This window comes from Lepisma saccharinum, chromosome 3 (assembly GCF_977018435.1).
Source record: "Lepisma saccharinum chromosome 3, izLepSacc3.1, whole genome shotgun sequence".
NCBI lineage: Eukaryota > Metazoa > Arthropoda > Insecta > Zygentoma > Lepismatidae > Lepisma > Lepisma saccharinum.
In genome coordinates this window covers 104,696,150-104,717,297 of record NC_139231.1, presented here as the reverse complement: position 1 = coordinate 104,717,297, position 21,148 = coordinate 104,696,150, and the positions used below count along the sequence as shown (strand labels likewise).

Here is a 21,148-nt window from a genome sequence, read left to right as displayed (position 1 = left end):
CTGCTGAATGAGCTTGCTCTGGGACTAGAGGGAAATAAATTGGTTTACATAAGCGGCAGTGGATAGAGAATGGGAAAAAGAGAGAGAGAGAGAGAGAGATTTGTCGCACAGTCAGTTCCCTATATGAAATACGAAGGTGCTCAAAATATTAGGATTTGAAATTTTCGTTGTTTCGGGTCAGATGTACATTGCTAAATTCTACTATATTTGTAGAGCAATTTTGGATAATAGCATCGAAATAAGAACAAAGACAAATTATGTGTATCTAATAGAGATAACTTCAAAAGGTGATATTTCAGCTTGTAAATATAGCTCAATTGAAATTCAGCTGTCGTCATTTAGTCATTGTTATGAGACTTTTATTCTTGTCTGTTAAATATACAGTTTTAAAATAGGGTGTTAAAGCGATACGGATGGTGGTCCCAGGAGGACATAAATAACGTTATGGTTACAGTTTAACCTCAGCGTGTTTAAATAAGCAGATAAATGGTTGTATACCTGTAATCAACACCATTTTAACACAACTGAGATTAAACGCTGACCAATATGTGGCGTGAATCTGCGGCGACTGTCTGCGTCACAGTGCTTTTTCTGTGTTTGTGTGCGCGCACGTGTGTATAGTTCTATCTTCGAATCTTGGAGGGGTGCCGATATCTCTTGATTTGATTCCTTGCCGTTTTCGTGAAATCATCATTCATCGTCGCAATCTGAATTAGAAGTGTGAATTTGAGTTTTGTTTTTATATCCACTATGTGCACAAATAGGCTAATCGGGATTGAACCTACAGTTTAGAATTGGATCTGAACCACTGTGTGCCTTCACAGGTATCGAACCTGGGACCCCTTGATTATAAGGCAACAAGGTTACTACTAGGTTGTTATGTAAGCAAACTAGTGTGAAAAGTGACTGAGAATAAGCAAAGTACAGCTAAACACTATCATTTTGCCGTAAAAGTAAAAAAAAAAAAAACTTTTTTTTTTTAATACAATGGGATGTCTTTCTTATTGCTGTATTAAAATCTAATAGACATTCATGAGTGCCTTGTGTCTGATAGAACACACTGGCGTATTTCTGCTCAGAAAGAGGAGAAAGTGTGCTTGAACCTCCAACCTCGAGCACCTAACAGCTTCCTCTTTAGCTAATGCAAAGTTCACTTTTTGTTAGTCCAGCTTTCCTCTGCAATCAGGCCTTCCTGAAAACTTCTTGTGCCGTCTTCGGGGAACCATTACCTCGGCTTGTGGCCCCGCGCCCTGTAATGAGACGCAGAGGGCGCTAACAAGGATCCTCTTCCGCTGGAAAGCTTCCCGAGCAAGAGCAAGAGACACGAGGCAACGGCTGACCTCATTTCAATTTCACTGTACCTTGTATTTTATCGTAAAGTTGATTATGTTCTATGTTTGTTCCTTAAGTCCCTAACTTCCAGATAATGGCGGTAAAAGGGTCTCGTCTCTGCATCTCGAGATTCTTCGATCTGGGTTTCCGTCCTGAATATCCCAGTAAGAACCGTTTGCAATGAGACTACAATATGTATGATTTCCTGTGTTATATTTATTTTAAAGATAGGTCACACTGTAGCAAACAGAATGTATTAAATCTTACACAACATATGAAAGGAATGAAAAGGAGAGAAAATAGAAATACAGTAAAACCTCGTTAATCCGGACTAGTGGGAGGGATAAGTTGACCGGTTTAACGAAAGTCCGGATTAACTTAAATAACCTAAAAGAACAGTAGAAAGTGCATTACAACTCCGTTTATAGCAAGAAAACACGTTTATTTTGGTGTATTTAAAGGGTATAGGCCTAAATACATTATACAGTACAGTACAAAGTCTGTGGGTAACAGATTTTCATCAGTGGTTGACTGCCTTTTCTTTGGGAAGTTAGGGCCTCCCCAATGGCGCAGTGGTAGCGTCGTCGCCTTGTAATCAAGGGGTCCCGGGTTCGATACCCGGTGGAGGCACAAGTGGTTCGGATCCCACTTTAAACTGTAGGTCCAGTCCCAATTAGCCTTACTGTGCATAAAGTGGACTTAAAACAACAAATCAATCAATCAATCAATCTTTGGGAAGTTCTCTTTTTGACTTTAGCCACATTTAAAACCTTGGATTCTGCTTTTTCCCCCCTCCTGTCCGGCTTATCGGGGTCCGGATTAACGAGATTTCACTATAATACACAATCACAAAAATAGACATACTATTGCAAACAATAGTGTTTGCATAAACATTTAATATGTTTTATAAATATGTTTGGAATTCAGTTTTATGAATGATGAAGGCTTTGGAAATTGTCCACCTTGTCATTTGAATTTGTAATTTCGTTAAAGAACGCATATTTTCCGAACGGGTGCCGTTTTTACACTCTCTCTTCGCGGTTTTCTTTATTGTATGAAACATAAAATTTGTCCAACTGTTGTATAAATCAATTTCCAGGGGGGAGGAGAAATGATGTGCTTGGATTGTTCAAGTATTGTCACCAGATTTGAGAGGGGCAGAAACGGTGACGAAGTACCGTGAGAGCCCTGCTTTGCAGGTTATGACTGCTAAATATGTTGCATTTTTACTATGAACAATTGAGCCATATAAAATTACAATTGTTGCCTGAACGTTTTATCTCACACACCTTCTCAGGTGGAGATGCCACATTTAATATCAGCTGCTTTGCACAGAAAGGGCTTTTCATTGCTAGTCAGCGTCCCATTCTCTCTTAAATCTCCATGAAATCTATTTGTATGCATGGTAAAAGTAATATTATTTGTAGTGGGTCTACTCGATAGCGTAGTGGTTAACGACAAGAGACACAATTTCATCCACTTATCCAAAAGTGGCAAAAGCGACGTAAAATAACATACAAAATACCCAGTTGTATGCTTGTCTGTAGACGAAAGAAGCAAGTAAGCTCTCCGTAGATAAAGTACGGGCATCTTAATGTAAAGCTTTTCCAAAGTCTTTGCTCTATGTAATAGAATGAACTTTATTTCGTGTTCGGTAATTTTATTACTATAACTCTATGATGATCATTATAGTTCCCTGTCATTGATTAGGACATCCTGAGTTAATGTACCTAGGTATGTAATTGAAATGAATGAATGCCTTGTAATTTTATGGAAGGAATATGATTTATTATTGTCCGTCGGAGTTCATTGTTCGTTCGAAACGTGACCACGAATGGGAATCGCTTCGGAATTCGATCATTGGGTCGAAGCAGAACAGCACGGATTTTTTAATTCGAATCAAGTGAATGGTGAGAGCCCGTGTCCCCTTACCCCGTGCATGCGACGTCAAGCATTTTTTTCCTGTATGCACTCGCAAATGCGCTTGCAGCAAAAACTTTTTCCATTTTACCGTAAAACGAAAATGATGTGTTATCGGAATCTCAAAAACTGGGGTAAAGAATTGACAACAGGGTTCTATACTTTACGAGGTTTTTGTCAGAAAAACTTTCTGCTATACGCCTTCATAGTTAACGGAACTCAAGTGTGTAACTTTGTATTCCTTTTAGCTCGCTCGATTATGCCAGTTGACAAGGCGAAGACAATTGCGAAAGCACATTGGAGTGTGCAGATTCGTCTCAATAAGAGTGAATGTCGTGCTTATATGCAGTCCCGTTGGTTACTGATGTAGTGTGGGTTGCATATCTACAAGATTAGTCGTCGAGAGACCCCCTAGTAATTCGCCGAAATGAAACTCATTTTTCTGCTAAGCTGAAATAAATGTGTAAATTGAACTTCCTAATGTAAATTTTCGTTGTCCCTACCGCACACACACACCAAAAAAAAAGTTCAAGAGAGGCTTTCTGTTCTTATTGAATGTTCGTACCCTAAGCCTTTTCACGCGTGTTTTTTCGTAGCTCGGTGGGTACTGGGAGCTCTTGCGAAGTTGTTCCTGCCCTCATGAATATGCAACGCTCTTTTCTGCCTTGTTGGAACTTAGGCTGTTTTTTCCTCCGGTCAAAGCAAAACTGTAGTTGATGCTCAGAAAAAACACCCTAAAATGGGCCGATGAGCCCTTTATCCCGTGGACGGTGGAGTGGGTGTCGGGGGTGGTACGTGCGAAAAGAGCTGCAGTGAAACTTTGGAGGTGGCAGGAAATAGCTGAGATTTTATTTGTTTTTTGTCCCCAATGTAGTTTTAGTTTCTAAGCAAATTGCAAACTGATCATAATGGCTTTTGCAATAACTGTACTGTGCGCTGCCCTTTCATTACGGTTGACCAAGCGTGGGAAGTATTAAAACTTCGTTACTTAAAGTTATCTTCCAACTCAGGATATTTTCTCGTTTCTCTTTTCCCCAGCTCGAGGCTGCTCTGAATTAATTTGCATGTAAAATGTACACGGTACAAAACGATTTATATGAGACCGGGAAACGCCCAGATATGACGGAAAATGCGATTGTAAGCAGTTCCAACAATTTATTCACCCCTTCAGGCTAATCGCAACAAAGAGGACGATTAAAGATCAGATGAAATTGATGTACACTCGCAAACACCATTCCTGGTTAGGGCTCGAACCTGGAACTATGACCATATTGAGAGGGCCGATCTACGAGAGGAAACTTGTACCAGGGGTTAGTTATGTTGCGCTCCGATAGCACAATGGCTAACGTCGCTTTGTAATGAAGAGTCCCAAGGTTTGATTTCCGTGTCAACACAGTGGCTCGGGTCCCACTTTAAAGTGTATATTCAGTTGCGGTTAGCCTATCAGAGCTTTTTTCTGTTTAAAACATTTTTCACACCTCATCATTGTGAATGTTGTTTTGTTTTCGTCGCGTTTTTCGTAAAAGTTTTCCATCGTAATGTTACGACTGACCCCGTGATGTAGTCATTGGCGTAACATGCTGCCAGTGAATGTGTTCTTGTTATTGTTTCGTTTGTTTTCCTTGAGGTATTATCCGTGTCTTTTCATTTTAAGATTTTTTTTCCAGATGGTTTTGCAAAGTCCCCTAGGAAGTATCGTCTCTGTTCTTATATCTTATTTTCTAAAAAATTACTACCATTCTTGTACATGCCAAAAACTCTTAATCACGTTGAAAGTATTTAGTATGAAAACTTCGAGTGTTGGTAGATTTGAAACAAGGCATACTTTGTTTTATGCAAATTGGCCGTATTTCAGATCTCTTTGAAATACTTTAATTGCTGAATAGTTATTATTCAGATATATAATTTGTAAATAACTATTAGAATGATCGCATTGTCATCATTATCATATATAGAATCCATCTTCAAAATCCAGTTCACACGCTATACAGTGTTACCAAGCATCATCATTGTATTTTGAGAAGTCTATGTTCCTGGACACTGCTGAAACTTGATATGCACTACCATAGCTTATATTACGTACATACTGTATATACTGCACAAGCAGATTATCAGACATAACCTACAGATAGATTGGCGCGCACTGTATTCGACATGGAAGCGAGGATTCTGGGATTTTTATCGCATAACAATACTTCAGCCAATTTTTTTGTCCTTTGCCCCAAACAAATTGATTGCATCGTTATTCGCTTCTCCAGAGAGCTGAATATCAAGTAATCTGTATGCAGAACTCGCGCTAGATAATCCGTTTGTGCGGCGATGGGCTTAGTTGGCGATTTTGCCGGAACATGTCGAACACTCCCTTATCGTTTGTATCACTATATACGGCACACATGTTTCTAATCGTACGTTATTGTGCGGGAGTGCATGTCGTTGCATAAATAGGTTTCGTGTTGTTAGATCGGCAAACATTACTAGGGTTCTTGATTCAAATTTGGGGGATGGTGCATTTGTTTCACTTGTGATTTCTGTTTCTTAAGTTTGTCGGAGCCACGTTGGTTCAATCGGTAGAACGTCTGATTGTCGCGGAGGAGATCCGAGTTCCATTTCCGGGATGGGTGGTTGGAATTTTTTGCAGCAATTTCCTTCCGGGATAAAGGCGGCCGAAACGCGATGCTGATTACATCACCTTCACAAATTACTGGGATTGTGAATGTGTGGGGCCCTACCTCGATATCCCTTCTCGGCATGTTGCAAGGAGTAGCTTATCTCTTTCTGTACCTATTTCTTAAGTTTGCTATCTATATTTCTCTTGGGAGACTAGGCTAAAAACGTAGAAAAGTAACGTAAGACATTCAGAATGAGTGAAACCTAAACTGACATAAGTAATGACGCGTACATTTCCATGATTTTAATTTACAGTTCTCGTGATTTTTACTTTTATATTTTATGATTTTCGCAAAAAAAAAAGTTATCTGACAAGTCACCTTAAATACATATGTAATGCTTTAAATTTCTGTTGAACATTTCTTCAAAATTCTATGTAATTTACTACACATAAACACATGAAACTATGAAGAAACAAATATCACACACACACACATACACATACAGAGAGAGAGAGAGAGAGTGAGTGAGTGAGTCTGAAGCTGTAGTGATATTTGATAGTCAACCATGAAAAACAATGCACGTGCCTAAGTATGGTCGCCAGAAGAAATTCAGCGATAGTGAAATAGTAAACGTCGTAGAGTCCGGCTCGATAGCCAGTGGAGGCACATAGTAGTTCGGATCTCACTTTAAACTGTTTATCAGTTCCGATTACCCTGTGTGCATAAAGTGGTCCTAAGAACTCTTATAACTAGAGCCCGGATTTGTATGTAATTACATATTCTATTCCTTTCTAGATAAATACTTAAACAGGAAAATGTCAAGGAATTATATAAGTGACATGATTTTCCATAAGTTTTATGTTGCATATTTTTACATACGAGTATTTGCTAATTTACTTTATATAAAACAACATATTTTGGTAATTTTTTTCCTGTCTTTATCCCTTTTTCTGTTTTCGACCTCTGAAACATGATGAAGAAAATTTGTAGCTCATGTGATGTCATATTTTCTAATCAATGTGGTGCATAGTGCTTACGGTCACCTAAAATGGACTGCCAAGTCAAAAGACAGGATGAAGACCAAAGAAATAAGGGAACTGTTATTTATCGAAAGATGCTGGAGTTTATCCAACCCCCACCCACTTCTGGTTACATATTTTCGTTTCGTTTTTAGGTTTAGGCAAAGCACCTAGAAAATTGGCATCTGTGGACAAGAAAGCCACTCCCCTGTACGTAGCGAGTTACACAATATGTTTCCTTGTACATGAAGTACAAAAGTAGTTATGTATTTTCATTTGATTGTTCTTTCTCTTACATATTTACATATCCTACAATAATTTGCCATGTGAAAAGTAATTAATAATTGACAAAATTCGTGTCTTAAATATGTACACGTTGCTGCGCTTTTTTGAGTTTATGAATTTGATGCAAATTTTATTTTGAACAACTTATGTCCTTAAAATTATGTTGAATATGTACAAATAAAATACATATCTAGCAGAATTCTTGAAATAGCTTGGATACTCGATTATTAATAATATTACATGTTCTTTGATACTACATATGTAGTTACATATCCTTTTGATAATACATATTTAGGTACATATTTTATCAATTATTGTTACATATTTATGTACATATTTTGTACTTTGATATTACATAATAATCTGGGGTCTACTTATAACTCATGAATGTCTGAATTTGAAAGCTATAGATAGCTATGCAAGGGATAAAGGAGGTCAAGAAGACTGAATTTCTCGTGTACATGTGAGAAGGTTTAACCTTATACAGTTTTCCGCTACAAGAGCCAAAGCTCGCCGATCTCTTTGCGAGGGGAATCTGAACACATGGTTGCCACATTCACCGCAGAGGGGGAGGGGAAAGCAACAGACACTGACGGGATATATATTTTGATGTCGAGGGAAAAATAATTTGTCCTCTAAGAGCTTGAATAACGCACTGATATTCTTTGCTTGCCCTTTGAAGTACTCGTGCAACGACAAGAAATTTACGCAAATGACATGAAGTCGGGAACTGCTTCAATATAAATCTTCTGTTCTGTTGTGAATTAATCGCCTCCCCACCGGAAACCTCTTCTTGGGATCTGTATTTGGTCACTTTCCATGTGATCGATACACTCCTTGCATTCTTTGAGTTTTCTTACGCACCTTACATATCATACCTGTTTCTGCCGAGAAATGCAGATAACAATGAAGCATAAACAGCCCAATATTATGGTGCATATTCCAACATCATATAGCCTAGGTTTTAAATTAGCTCCCGAGGCATGTCTGGATCACGATATTTTTCTCCCTTGCGGCCAGTTGCTTTTCTTTGGAAAAGCTATTTTGCGAGAAGAAAACTGCAATTTCTTCAGAAAAACAATCTTTGTTCGAGCCTTCAATGCGAGTTGTTCACAACTCGTTATTGCTGAACTTTAATAAGCTACATTCTCACCTATTTTGTCTCCCGTTACTTCCCATTAAAGCGTGTAACTGCCTCTCTCCCGTCTCACCCAGTAGGGGTCCTTATATTAAGTTCCCGCCGAAACTGGCGAATGTCTGAAAACACACATTTCTTCCTCGTCTCTTTCTCTTACGACAACAAATCTCCGTCTCAGATTACAACAGTTCTGCTCATTTTAGGAACGCGTTTACAATGTAGTACCGCTTTATTTCATCATCTTCCAGCTCGTAGCAATATAAAACACTTAAACACATCCAGCTTGCTTTTCTCGACAAAGTAGGTGAAGAAACGCAAGTTAGTAAGGAGTCAGGAAACTTGAGTTCGCTTTCATTGTAAAAGCGAATGGGAAGGTGTGCGATTCGTGTTATTGAAAAGGAAATTAAAGCGTCTTCAATTTAATGAGACTTTCATAGAACGTTATGTGTGATTGTCCAGCTAGATTACACAAGCAAAAACCTATCTTTATCATGTAGTGGATAAAGTAACACACCCCGCGATGTGTTGTTGCTTGTGTTCTCACATCCATGTAATCAAATCATTCTTACACTAAGTAAAATCTTGTTTTATTTCACAATATATTTCTCTCATTAAACTTCAAACCCATATTCCGACAAGAACTCTTTAATTAATTCCATCAATATTTCTGTACAAGGAGAAATCTATTGAATTCTCGATAGCAACTGTCGAAAATTTCTACATCGCCAACCCTATTTTTGCATATGTATTACAGAATGTTAAAAGTGGATACGCATCTGACTGCCACACCAGAGATCCGGATTCGATTCTCGGGGAGGTTGATCCCAGATGAGAATTTTTGCCCACATAAAGCGACTCTGGAACGCACCCTGAATCTAGTCGTCGAATATCTACGAGTGTAGTGGCAGCTCGAGCATGATGCTGAACACGTCACCCCAAGTATGACCGAGATCGGGCTCTACCTCCACACTCCTATGTGTCTTTTTGCCAATGATTTTTTGGGCGTTTTCCTTGAACAGTATGATGGTTATACTGACGAGCTCGTTGTATCCTCTCATTTACTTGATTCATTTCGTGAGTTGGAAATGGTGTCAGTTGTAATGCGTATTTTGGGGACGCCTTTTGTCGATTCACTCATTTTGCACACAAATTGTAAGCGCCGTGTTGTATCCGATTTTATGTGCATGAAAAGCAACGAAATGAATTAAATTCATAATTGCTTTAGTTTTTCTATTACGATTGTATTCTTTGTTATTATCGAGTAGAGAATGAATGCAAATTGATATAACGTGAAAACTCCTAGTTTCGATAGGAATTTCCGTGTGAAGTAAAACTTTATATCAAAATGCTTTTCCTTACAAAGTTAATTTCGAAAACTGGCTGTGTTCTTGCTGAACTCTCCCCCAATTAATATTAATTTCTCAACAACTTCCCCAGTGTAAAACAAAACTACTAGTGTTCCTATTGATTGTTCGCAGCGGGGAGAACGAGAATTCAAAATGCAATCCAACTAATTAACAAACTTTTATGAAGAGAGTTTCCTCATTAAAAGTTATTCTGTAAAGTGTGTTTCTAAGCATCGATTATTCGCTGCGCGTATGCACACGGCATAAATAAATTATCACCAAGGGATATGCAATGTTTATAATGGAAGTGCACCCTATAGAGGTGTTCATATTTAATTTCGCTCGTCTTTCGTATTCAACAGAATCCTATCATTCCAGCAGACTCTTTGTTTTGGAATTGCTTTTTTCCCTCCGAGATCATCGCTTTACGTCAATACCAAGCAACAGAAATAAAAATGTTTGTTTTTTATTTGTATTTTCGTTTGTTCTTTCGTCACTTTTCTGCCACTTTTGGATAAGTGACGATAAAATGAAATTGATGGAGGGACACACTCAAAGAACGTACATGCCCAGGTCAAGACTCGATCGAGCCCGCGTTTGTATTTAAGTCCACTTGATACTGAGGTAAGCTAATCGGTACTGGAAAAATAGTTTAAACTGGTATCTGGACCACTGTGCAATGTGCCTCCACCGAGTATCGAACCCGGGATATCATTATTACCAGACAACGGCGCTATCACTTCCCCCGCTGTTTTCTTGTTTCACATCGCTTTTCGGTCTAGGCTGGCGTGATCGTGAAACGACCATTTGATGCGCTCTGTCACCGGAACTGCATGATTGTCTTCAATTTGTTAAGTTTTTGAGGCTACCAGAAGGTTCCGGATTCGGGTATCGGTCCTGGCAGGGGAGTTCCTTTGCAACTTCCTACAATCATCAGTCATCCTCAACATCGCGATTGACGTAAAAAGGCGGAAAAGTTACGTAAATGAAAAGCCTGCAAAGCCTAGTACAATGCGAGAAGATAGTGAAATATCTTCGAATATACTATGTGTTCGAAAATTTCAGATCACTTGTTCGAATACTGGAAACTGAAACTTGAAACTAGTATTGGTTGGTGGTATTTTATAGAAGTTTTCAGATGGAAACAGTTGAATTTGCACTCATGTGCTTAATTTCACATCCGCTGTAGTGTTTTTCTCAGTTACGAACCTCAGCTGTTCTTCATTTGTATGTGGGTGTGCTATGCACAAATACTCTGCTCTCTTTTTGTGACGACATCTCTATTAAACACCGTGTCGTTTCACCTCTCCTACCCCCTCTATTATGCGGTCCACTGCATCAGCTACACGATGAATGTAACTGACCATTAGCATCGCACACATACGCCATTCCGCTTTCCCAGTCACGCAAACATATCTATTTTTGCCTGCAGCGAGTAAATGTCAACAATATTTCACTGACAGCAAACACTGTTTCAGCTTCAAGAAAAAATATGCAAATGTATTTCCTAGAAAGAACGACGCGTGCAGCTCCATTCTCTACATAAGTTCAATAGCAACATTTACAGCTTCCGTGCAGAGAGGTAAAAGTCTGGCTGTGAAATTTGTGTATGCACGTTAAAATTCCCGGAAAGAAAGCATCATGCAATCCCGTGTAATAGTGAAAGCTCATCAGGTATATGTGGCAATTACTCTAACCCTTTATAATAGTTTCAGAAATGTAAATTATTCTCCTTTTTTCGTTATACTCGTACACTTACAAATCATATCTATCACCCCCCGACAATGCACTACTAATGGCTTTTTACATATCTTTACTTCACAGTATACATATACCTACTAATAATTCAATGTATTATTCTATTATTGTATAATCTTTGTAGTGTCTTTATTGTATTATCATGATCATTATCTTTTGTTTCTTTTGTCTGTTTTTATTAACTCATTGTATCTGTGACAAGGGTTGGTTGTAAGATAGGTCCATGAGGTTGAAACACGCCTACTTATGTAATGACCCATTCTATTCTATTCTGTAAAACACGTGTTAAAACGCCAAATTGCTCCTATTTTCCGGTGGTTAAATACGAAAGAATATATCTCCCGCGCATCAACCACATCAAGTGTATATACCAAAGTTTTGCTATAGCATGGTATAGGTTCGCCATATTCAAGCACCTGGATTCAGTTCAAATGCAATACCTGACCAGTCCTCCAAAGTATGTAGCTGATGTGAAAATTCCAGGGAAAGAAATATATTTCTACGTGAGTTGTTGTCCAGACATTCGTGACTTGGCCTCTTTTAGTCCTGTAGGTTTCGTTCCACATGCTCAAAAATATAGCTCAAAATTGATTCAAATTCTAAATTATTTTATTTCTAAGTAAACATCATTTGAGTAATACCTGATTTACAGTTCTTTCCTTTTGTATGAACATATCTGAAGTAGATGGAAACTTTCCATTATATTATATAAAATAGTCATGTAAGCTTTGTTTTTGGGAAACGGTTATGGGACAGAAAGGTTGTTCGAGAACCACTGCACGTTACAAGCAATTATGAACATCCGTTTCTCTCTTTCGAATTTGCTCTGCAGGTTTTCCTGAACAAACTATAATTATTAGGCTCTACTACATTGGATCGGTTTTGTTTCTTCTCGTAGCAGAGGTAATTTAATTTATTGAACATTTGTGTCCATTGGCTCTCTCTGTCTCTCTCTCCCTGCAGTTGTCAGTTATCTAATTGGGCCCGATCGTTCCTCTTAATTGTTGCTTTGACAAGGACAACTCCCGGCCAATTACCAGCAACAATATGACGTAAGCCCTTAGTCTTTCCTGAAAGTTCGGATCGTGTTGCGATACACTTTTTTGTTACCCACTTTTTTTTTTGTTGCTTGAGTTTTATTTAAAGGTTAACCTCAATCAACGTACAATAGATGATAATTCTTTGTTGTTATTTTCATTACAAAGACGTATTTTGGAAGTATTGATTGCTCTTTACCTCTTAAAGTACGAATAAGCTATCGTTTTTTGATGGAATCGTTGCAATCCAGGAAATGTCAGTGATGCTGTGAAATACTTGTTTTTCCGATATATGGCGACAAAAAGTTTCTTGTTTCTCCTTGAAACAATGGAAAATGCTATTTTTTTAGAAATTATCTTCCCTCCTTTCTCCCGTGCGAAGAAAACGATGGCCAAGAATCAATTAGAAGAGCTTCCCCGCTTTCGTGCTCTTAAAAGCGTGTTTTGTATTTTCTCCGGGTCGCTTATCGTGGAGTGGAGACTCGTGGAACGGAGAGTATTGAATTGTTCGATTGCGGACTTCCAGGAAGTCAGGTCGATACAATGCAACGAGATCAGATGTAGCCAGCATCGGCATTCCGTTGGAACGCGTATAAAACTTCCCATGTTCTTTCCAGCATACCTAATGGCGCCGCATACACTGAGAAAAAAGTCTGGTTGGCTGAAACAAATCCTAGTTACAGCAACCAAATCCCTTGTTTGTTATACGCGAGCAAAACGTGAAGGTTCAGAGTACAAAATTATTTGATTGACTTAATCTTGTTCATCCAACCAAATCATTTGTTTGTTGTATCTAATTGGGTCCAGTTCTCTGAACAAGATACTTGGTACCATCAACCAAATCAACTTGTTGGCAGTAAAGGTTATTTTGTTGGAATTATTATTATTAAAAATATTAAAAAGCGTGAAATCTTGGGGACAGGGGGGGTTTTCCCCCCACAAACAATTTTGTCCTGCAAAAATCCAATTTAACTGGTTTGTTAGTTTATGAATACCTGATGTGTATGTTTGTGTGTATATACACATATGTAGATAATAATACACACATACTTATACATATCGGGTATTTATAAAGTAGCAAACCATTTCCTATACCAACTGAATTTTCGTAGGACAAAATTGTTGGTGGGTTGAAATTCCCCCATCCCCCAGGATTTTACACTCTGCTTTTTAACATAAACTATGACTATGTATAAACACACAAACACACACACACACGCAAATATATATATATATATATATATATATCATAATAATAATTCTCTCACACACGTATGTATTCGTGTGAATTAAGTTTCCCCCTCCACCAGTCTTCAAGGATTTATTTCCATCCTGAAGTAAAGTAATTCCCTGTTAATTACAGCAGCATGCTGGTGCAAAGGGGGCATGGATGGCCCCCATATATTTCCTTTTTATCTTCGAAAATGGAGATGTGATCAGAACCATGCTGGTTCTTCCTTTACACCCCCAGTGATACGAGGGTGGATGTGTGCCATAGCTGCTTGTACTAGGACAGATCAAAAAATTTCCTCCCAAAATCCCATATCCTGATAACCAAAACCAGGTGTCCTGTATATTAGTCGGACATCCTACAGACTGGAGCAACATGTTAAACAAGACCACCGGTTACAATGGACATAGGAAATCTACACTTAATGCTCTGTATTTAACTAAAAAAATTGAACTTTATTTTTGAGACACTGCCTTGTGAATGTTGCAAAGACAGATTGCAATTTCATTATATTTTTTTGCATTATGTTTCGTAAAGGCATATTCACCATAGCTACAAAATCTATATGGTATATGCCATTTCTTCACACTGACATTATAGACAACAAATAATACCTTAAAGTATTATTAACCCTACAACACTAGCATGTTCGCATATTACAGTGTAACTAGCACTACATAAATTTTACTTACATGAAGCAATCTATTTTCAACACAACCTCTACATCATGAAAACAGTGTGATGATTCCTTTTGAAAATCAACTTTTGTATATTCCTTATATTGGGGTTTTATTTTTCATTTTTAAAAGTATAAACATGGTTTTATTAATTCTAGTTTTTGGACTTCTAACCACTGTTAACTAGAATGAATAAATCACCACTGATTAGCTACAAAGAAGAATGGTTTTATTAAACATATACTATTTTAAAAGAATGTCTTGATTGTCAAGCCAATATGTACATTAAGAATGAAGGTGAAAAGTTCAAACAATGAAAATTAAACAAAAAAATATTCATAACACTGTAAATAAGGAACGAATGCAATATTGTAATCCTGCAAGAAAATAGTGCATGCTTCTAAACTTTTTTTCAAAATCTAACTATCCAAGTCGAATTTACGAATGTCAAAATTATGTGATTTTTCTCCTTTTACTAGAGCCACGCAAAATTGAAATACATTGTACAACAAAACACACAAAATCAAGATGATCAGCATTTACCTTCTTCTTATTGCAATCATGTTGTATAATGACTAATAAAGTATTCTATTCTATTCTATTCTTTATGCCTGACAGACTGGTCGAGGCACTGCTACGTTGAGGGACGTGTATCCGAGAGGTAGGGAAAGGAATTGAGGGAACACCACATGTAAATTTTACGTACACTAGTGTTCTAGGGTTAAACTATTCGATATATGGAAAAAAATATAAATCAGCCCTATTGTTGTGTTCAAAGATAAAATGCAGGTCACCCTTTGTCACACAGGCAGATTGGTGAGATTGTTTGCAATGGAAAGAGCTAACATGTGGTCGGAAGTTATTAAATGTTAGCAAGGTGGATGGTTTTGGTTATTTTTGCGTGAACTTGTGCTTGTTGATATTTCATGATGTTTTTGGAGCAGCAGTAGTCAAGTAGTTGCGAAGCACATGGCAAAGTGTCATCAGGTCACAGACCTATCACATCACACACAATACATACACAATGGTGTCTCGCATAATGAACGCAATCCATTCCAGGACAGCATGTATTAAGTGGCACACTGTGTTAAACCAGTTTACTACAGGAATCATTTTAGTCTGTTCCCAAGCCAGGTTCAAGACCTGGAAACATCATAAAAAAACTAGTAGAGGAAATACAGAACACACCACCAAGGCAAGAATGTTGAAAATGATATGAATTTACCAAAATATAAGTTGTAGAAAATACAGTATGTACTGTACAATAGTTCTAGCCTGTGTGCACACGTTTGTTATGCGGGATGTTCACTGTGTGAGCAACCTCTGTATTTTTAACATGCATCGTAATATTCAATGAATGATAGAGAGAAAGGGAAAAAAGTATGAATACTTCTTCAATGATATGAAGTTTCTCAATATATTTAAAGTTGGATTTTCTTCCACCATTACACTACTCCAGTGCACAAGTATACAAAAAAATATTAACGCAGGGGGATTTAATGTTACAGCAGTTGCACTAAATTGCTGTAAAAAGTAGTCGAACTACAATTAAAAAAAACATTTTAATATTATATCATCATTGATATATGCATGAGAAATAATTAAGGCACATATTAGTGTTCCAAAATGTCTGCGAAACTTGCATGCATTTTAGAAACTTCCTTTACACGTGTGAGCACAAGCAGTTAAATAGGTGCCACAATGCTTTAAAAAAACATACCACACAAGCAATTTAAGAGTACCAAAATTCTTCTTGCACATGTAGCAATTAAACATATTGATGTGGAACAATAATATTTTTATTAGGAATAATCAAGTATCATGAATTTTTTGTGTTCATACCCACATATACACTACATATTAAAACTTTTTTCTTCACATATAAAAAGTTCTTCTGTATTAGATTTCTGGAGACATTCAAGGGATGAAGTACAACAGTTGTTAACATAAATATTGATTCAATGTTCCATATCCTCCTGAATCGAAACATGTCTGGTTACTTTTTCAGCTGGCAATCCATCAAAATAGGAATTTTAAAAAATCCTCGACTGTTTGAAACGGATAGTGCTCTCCAGTGGATTCACGGAAGGTGTTATTTGCTAAGAAAGAAAGAAAAATATAATAAATAACAGAGTTAGCTGGTTGGTTGGTTCATCAGATCAATTAGAATTATAAAATTCTATGACCATCAAACATGTTGAAAAACATTCTGAACTTACAGGTAAAGAAATATTTGCTGCAGAATGTATTGTCAAAATAACATTCTGTAAAGTATAGACAGTGGTTCGAATCCCAGTTAGTCCATGTGGAATTTGCAACTTTTTTTTGTACTTATTTAACCAAAACTGTTTTCAAATTATCCTCTTCCGCTTGTATGTGCAGTGGATGTACGAGTGTTGCTCGGCAAATTAACCATGACTATTTCATTGACTTTTTTTTCTTGCACCCTGAGTGTTTTTAAGCTGGGTTTTCACATGGTGGTTGCAGTGTTTGTCAGCAGCTTGTTTGGCATGTTGTTTCAATTTTGTTCCTTGAAGGTCTCATTGTCTAAAACAAAGAATAAACACATTCGGAGAAAATTTGCTTGGGAATACTTATATATCACACTCAGTGTCAGCTATTAGGGGGGGCAGTTGCCTCCCCCTTTCCATTACTTTTGCCCCCGGCACTATGCTAAACCTTATCCATACTGTCTTTGACCCCCCAGTTGCCCCCCTGCTTTTGGAACCCAATTGCCACCACTGATCACACTGTACATATTGCTTGCATTGTAGCTTCTTTCTTATAACTTACAGTTATTACAAGCAAATGAACATATTTCTTGTCATAAAGTTTGGAAACAACACACACACACACATTCTGTGTGAGACACTTACATTGCAATAAATGTGTTAATGCTTGCAATTACAAAGTTGTAAGAAGGAAGGTTGAATAATACTTAAAATGCAATATTTTAAATTTTCTAAAAGTGAACACGATTTGTGCAATACCATCCATGAGAGGGAAATTAAAGTTTCTCTCTCTCTCTCTCTCTCTCTCTCTCTCTCTCTCTCTCTCTCTGTGTGTGTGTGTGTGTCTCTCTCTCTATGGTTGTTAAATAGAATAGGAAAAATGTGTGCTTATTTATCTTGTGCTTTATGATTGGTAATGATGCATGAACATCATGCTTTGAATCTGAAAATATGGTTCCAATATGGTACTTAGGCAATTCATTCCCAACATTTTATCAAAGTAAAATTTGAAATAAAAAATAAAAAAAATCATATTCTCAATACACACAAAGACTTAATATTATATAGGCCTGCTGGTAGTTTCCGATTAAGGTATTTTGTCCACTGTACAACTATTCATGAATATTTATGTAATTACCTGGGGGCATCAAAAAGTTTTGCCTGTTGAGGTATAATTTGTTTAATAATGGAAAGATTGAAACATTGATCATACATATAGTTTGCTTGTAATGTCCTCTACTCAGAGTTACACTTACACATAGTTCCCATCTCATTCGATGCATCTGAGCAAGCGTTCTACCTGGGCCTCAAAAGAAGTTTAGAAAAATTCTACAGAACGCTCCCTGTCCCACCATTTACCAATGTGATAACATTATGAAACTATTACATCATAAAAATATAGTCAGGAAATAGCAATGGAAATACTATATACACCAGCAAAAAATAGGAAAATGAAGCTCCTGGGAAAGATAGATGTGTGTAGCACCCAAATAACAAGAAACCAAATCAAAAACAGAAAAGCATAAATGTTTGATTTGTACAAAGTATTGAGCAGTTTAAATTGTTCATAATTTGCTTACAAATAAATTAGATAAGTGGTGACCAATATACGTACATCCCAGTTTCTGCTGTAACACTGCCTAATGCTCCAGGTATTGTGGCAATGCTTTAGCACCTCTGGACATGGTTCATTGCTTTGGCCAGCCAGGACTTCCTGCTTTATTGGTTGTCTATAAGATATACAGAAAACAAGGAAATATTAATTTACAGATTCCACTCAAATACATTTCTGAACTTCAGTAATGATACAAATAAATTTAAAATATTTTATTTTTGGCTAAACTCATAATTCCATTGATTCCTGTCATATCAATTCTTGAGTATTTCTCAGCAATTTAAATAAAGCTAAATATATGCTAGAATGAATGAAAGTTTTTAAGCAGGCTAATCGAGAATACACAGGAGTAGGTTAAGTGATTAGGCTTAACCTTCCCCCTCTCCCCAAATTACATTTAATTCATGTATAAATGAATGATTTTATTATGATTTGATTCACACATTTCAAGCACAAATTATGCAGCTCCATTGTACAAGAAACATACCATTTCGGAATACATTCTAACTACCATAACTCCGTAAGTTTAAAACTTCTGACATCACCTTTATGTAGTATATGTGTGGGGGGGGAGGGGGGTTACAACAAATTGTCAAACTTGACTAGCTACTTTCACAATTTAACTGCTTAACATACTAATCATGGGGATTTTTCACAGATTATATATATATATTTGTAAAAGTCACACTGAACCTAACAACCAGAGCAAACATGTGTGATTGTTCATGCAAATCATACGTAACTACATTACTTATGAACAAAAACTGAACCTGTATCCAAGTTCCTAACCTAATCAACATTACGATTAAGAAATAAATCTTTTGTCGTGAAGATCAAAGGAAATACCACTTTCGGGCCAAAGTGTGTGTTTTTAAATATTTCTTTTTACAATTTACCCCTTATAATTGCATTTGTATCCGAACGTGTATACATTTTCGTAATACCAGTGACTTTCATCTATGCCCCCCAAAAAGGAAGAAATTCAGAAACTGCTATTCACATAATTTTGTGCCTCTCTTGCATTTGATGCTTTTCTTTACACTCCTGGCAACCCTGCGCTACCAGGTATTATCTATCGTTGCTTCAGCTGTGTTCATGTCGCTTACTTCTGATTTAATTCGGTGCTAAGATCACGGACGGAAGGAGGTAGAACATCAACCATTTTTGTGGCAAAAACTTGGAAATATCTGAGTAGGCACAGGGAACATAATGGCATACTATCACGATGCACCATTTTCATGCGCACAAGATTAAAATACTTATTTTGTGGAAAATTGATCAGTGAAAGAATAAAAATGCAATAAAAATTTCAAAACTTCATTTCACGCTGTTTGACCTTTTTAACATAACAATGTGTTTAACCCTCTGAACCCTCTCAAGAAAATGAAATATTTTTTGCATGTTCCCTTGCTTTTAGCCTGCAGAAATGTGTTATTGTGAAGAAAAGTACACCTGTTAATTTAAGATGAAGCAGAACACCTGAAAGTTTCATGCAAGTGAATGTAGCACCCAACACGACATATCACAACAGCAGTTATAATATTACATTGTTACGTTAGGAGGGTTAGGTATGGGGCTGATAGCAATTTTCGATGTGTTTTTTAGCTATTTGAGTGAGCACACAACCGGTTTTTACTCATAAAAACTGGCGAAACAACTTCGCCATGGCAAGTTGTTACTTACACTGACCATATTTTGGGATTAAATGTCTCAGCTACATGTGTTTTCCGCATGTTTGAACTAATTTTATATTACATAAATGGTCGAAATCTGTCGTTTAAAAGAAAACACAAAGTAATTCTCAACGGAGTACAGTGAGACAACGGACCTCATAATGTAAAAAGGTGCAATATACGATAGAAACGAACACGGTACACGTTGCACTGCTACGCCAGTAATTAGCTTACAATCAAAAGGTAAATTGTTATAAAAATTATATTAACTGTTGGGAAAATGCCTGGCCCAGATCATCTAACCCGAGGAACGAACACAGGTCGAACGTATGGTAGTCAAGATGCTATATTGACTGAGCTATTGTGCCTGTGTTAACGTAAAACACGCTTGCACAACTTGTAATGTATTGTAGCTATTTTATATTCAGCATGATCAGATATTACATATTTTCTACGTGCATAAGAATTACAAATTAAGATACGAGACAAAACCACCTCAAAATTTTAAATTGAACTTCTACGCTTGTACTTATATATTTCTATGATTTACATTTCCTACTTAACATATTTAACATCAATAATGTTACACTTACCAGCAAATGTACGTATTAGTGTTTCAAATCTCCACGACTTTAAGGAACTCGAAGCGTACAGGTTCGCAGATCCGCCATGTTTGCTCTTGTCACACTTGCCAGTACGAGTATCACGTTGTTTTTGTTCACGGAACAAAATATTTCTTTCGATGTAATGGACAATGTTTCAATGGACAAAACTAACGTCAAACTCATATGTTTGTTAAGAGAACTCAACCAAATGGTTTATGTGAACAGTTACTCTGTAGGTGAAACAAAACCTTGTTTGACCGTAAGAAATTTTGTGGAACCAAATATATTTTGTACCTGGAACTAATCCTTTCTCTCCGTGTAAAGCAGGGTCTCCGCTGGGTTCGTTCCTCACCATTGAAGGATTTTTATACGTTAGTGAACGCCATGAGTCAGATATCCTATATTGTTCTCGGAGAGCCAGATTAGCTGGTGGTTGCATCATATTTAATCACCTCGAGTAAGATTTTATGATGTTAATGTCTTGCATTTCACTCCATAATGTCGAAACTGCTTACATTTAAGTTTTGAGTGATAGTCTGTCAGAATCCGACTCGTGATATGTCAGTTAGTGAACCTTAAATGCCTTAAAGGTAATGATATAATCTGAAGTAAAGGTCTTTTCCGCAACTGTCGCGATATTAAACTATATGCATGTATCCATAGTGAGGGGTG

The 21,148-nt window shown here is 37.0% G+C and overlaps 1 protein-coding gene and 1 long non-coding RNA gene across 13 annotated transcripts in view; one reads left to right on the top strand and one right to left on the bottom strand.

The window, feature by feature from the left end:
* Positions 1-21,148, top strand: part of Liprin-alpha (PTPRF interacting protein alpha) — a 575,925-nt gene that overhangs the window by 358,554 nt on the left and 196,223 nt on the right. The window lies entirely within an intron of this gene.
* Positions 16,164-20,543, bottom strand: LOC145985935 (uncharacterized). Its single transcript, XR_014441468.1, has 3 exons — positions 20,465-20,543; positions 18,199-18,313; positions 16,164-16,451 (listed from the first exon to the last, which is right to left on the bottom strand). It is a non-coding gene; the product is annotated as an uncharacterized LOC145985935 (long non-coding RNA).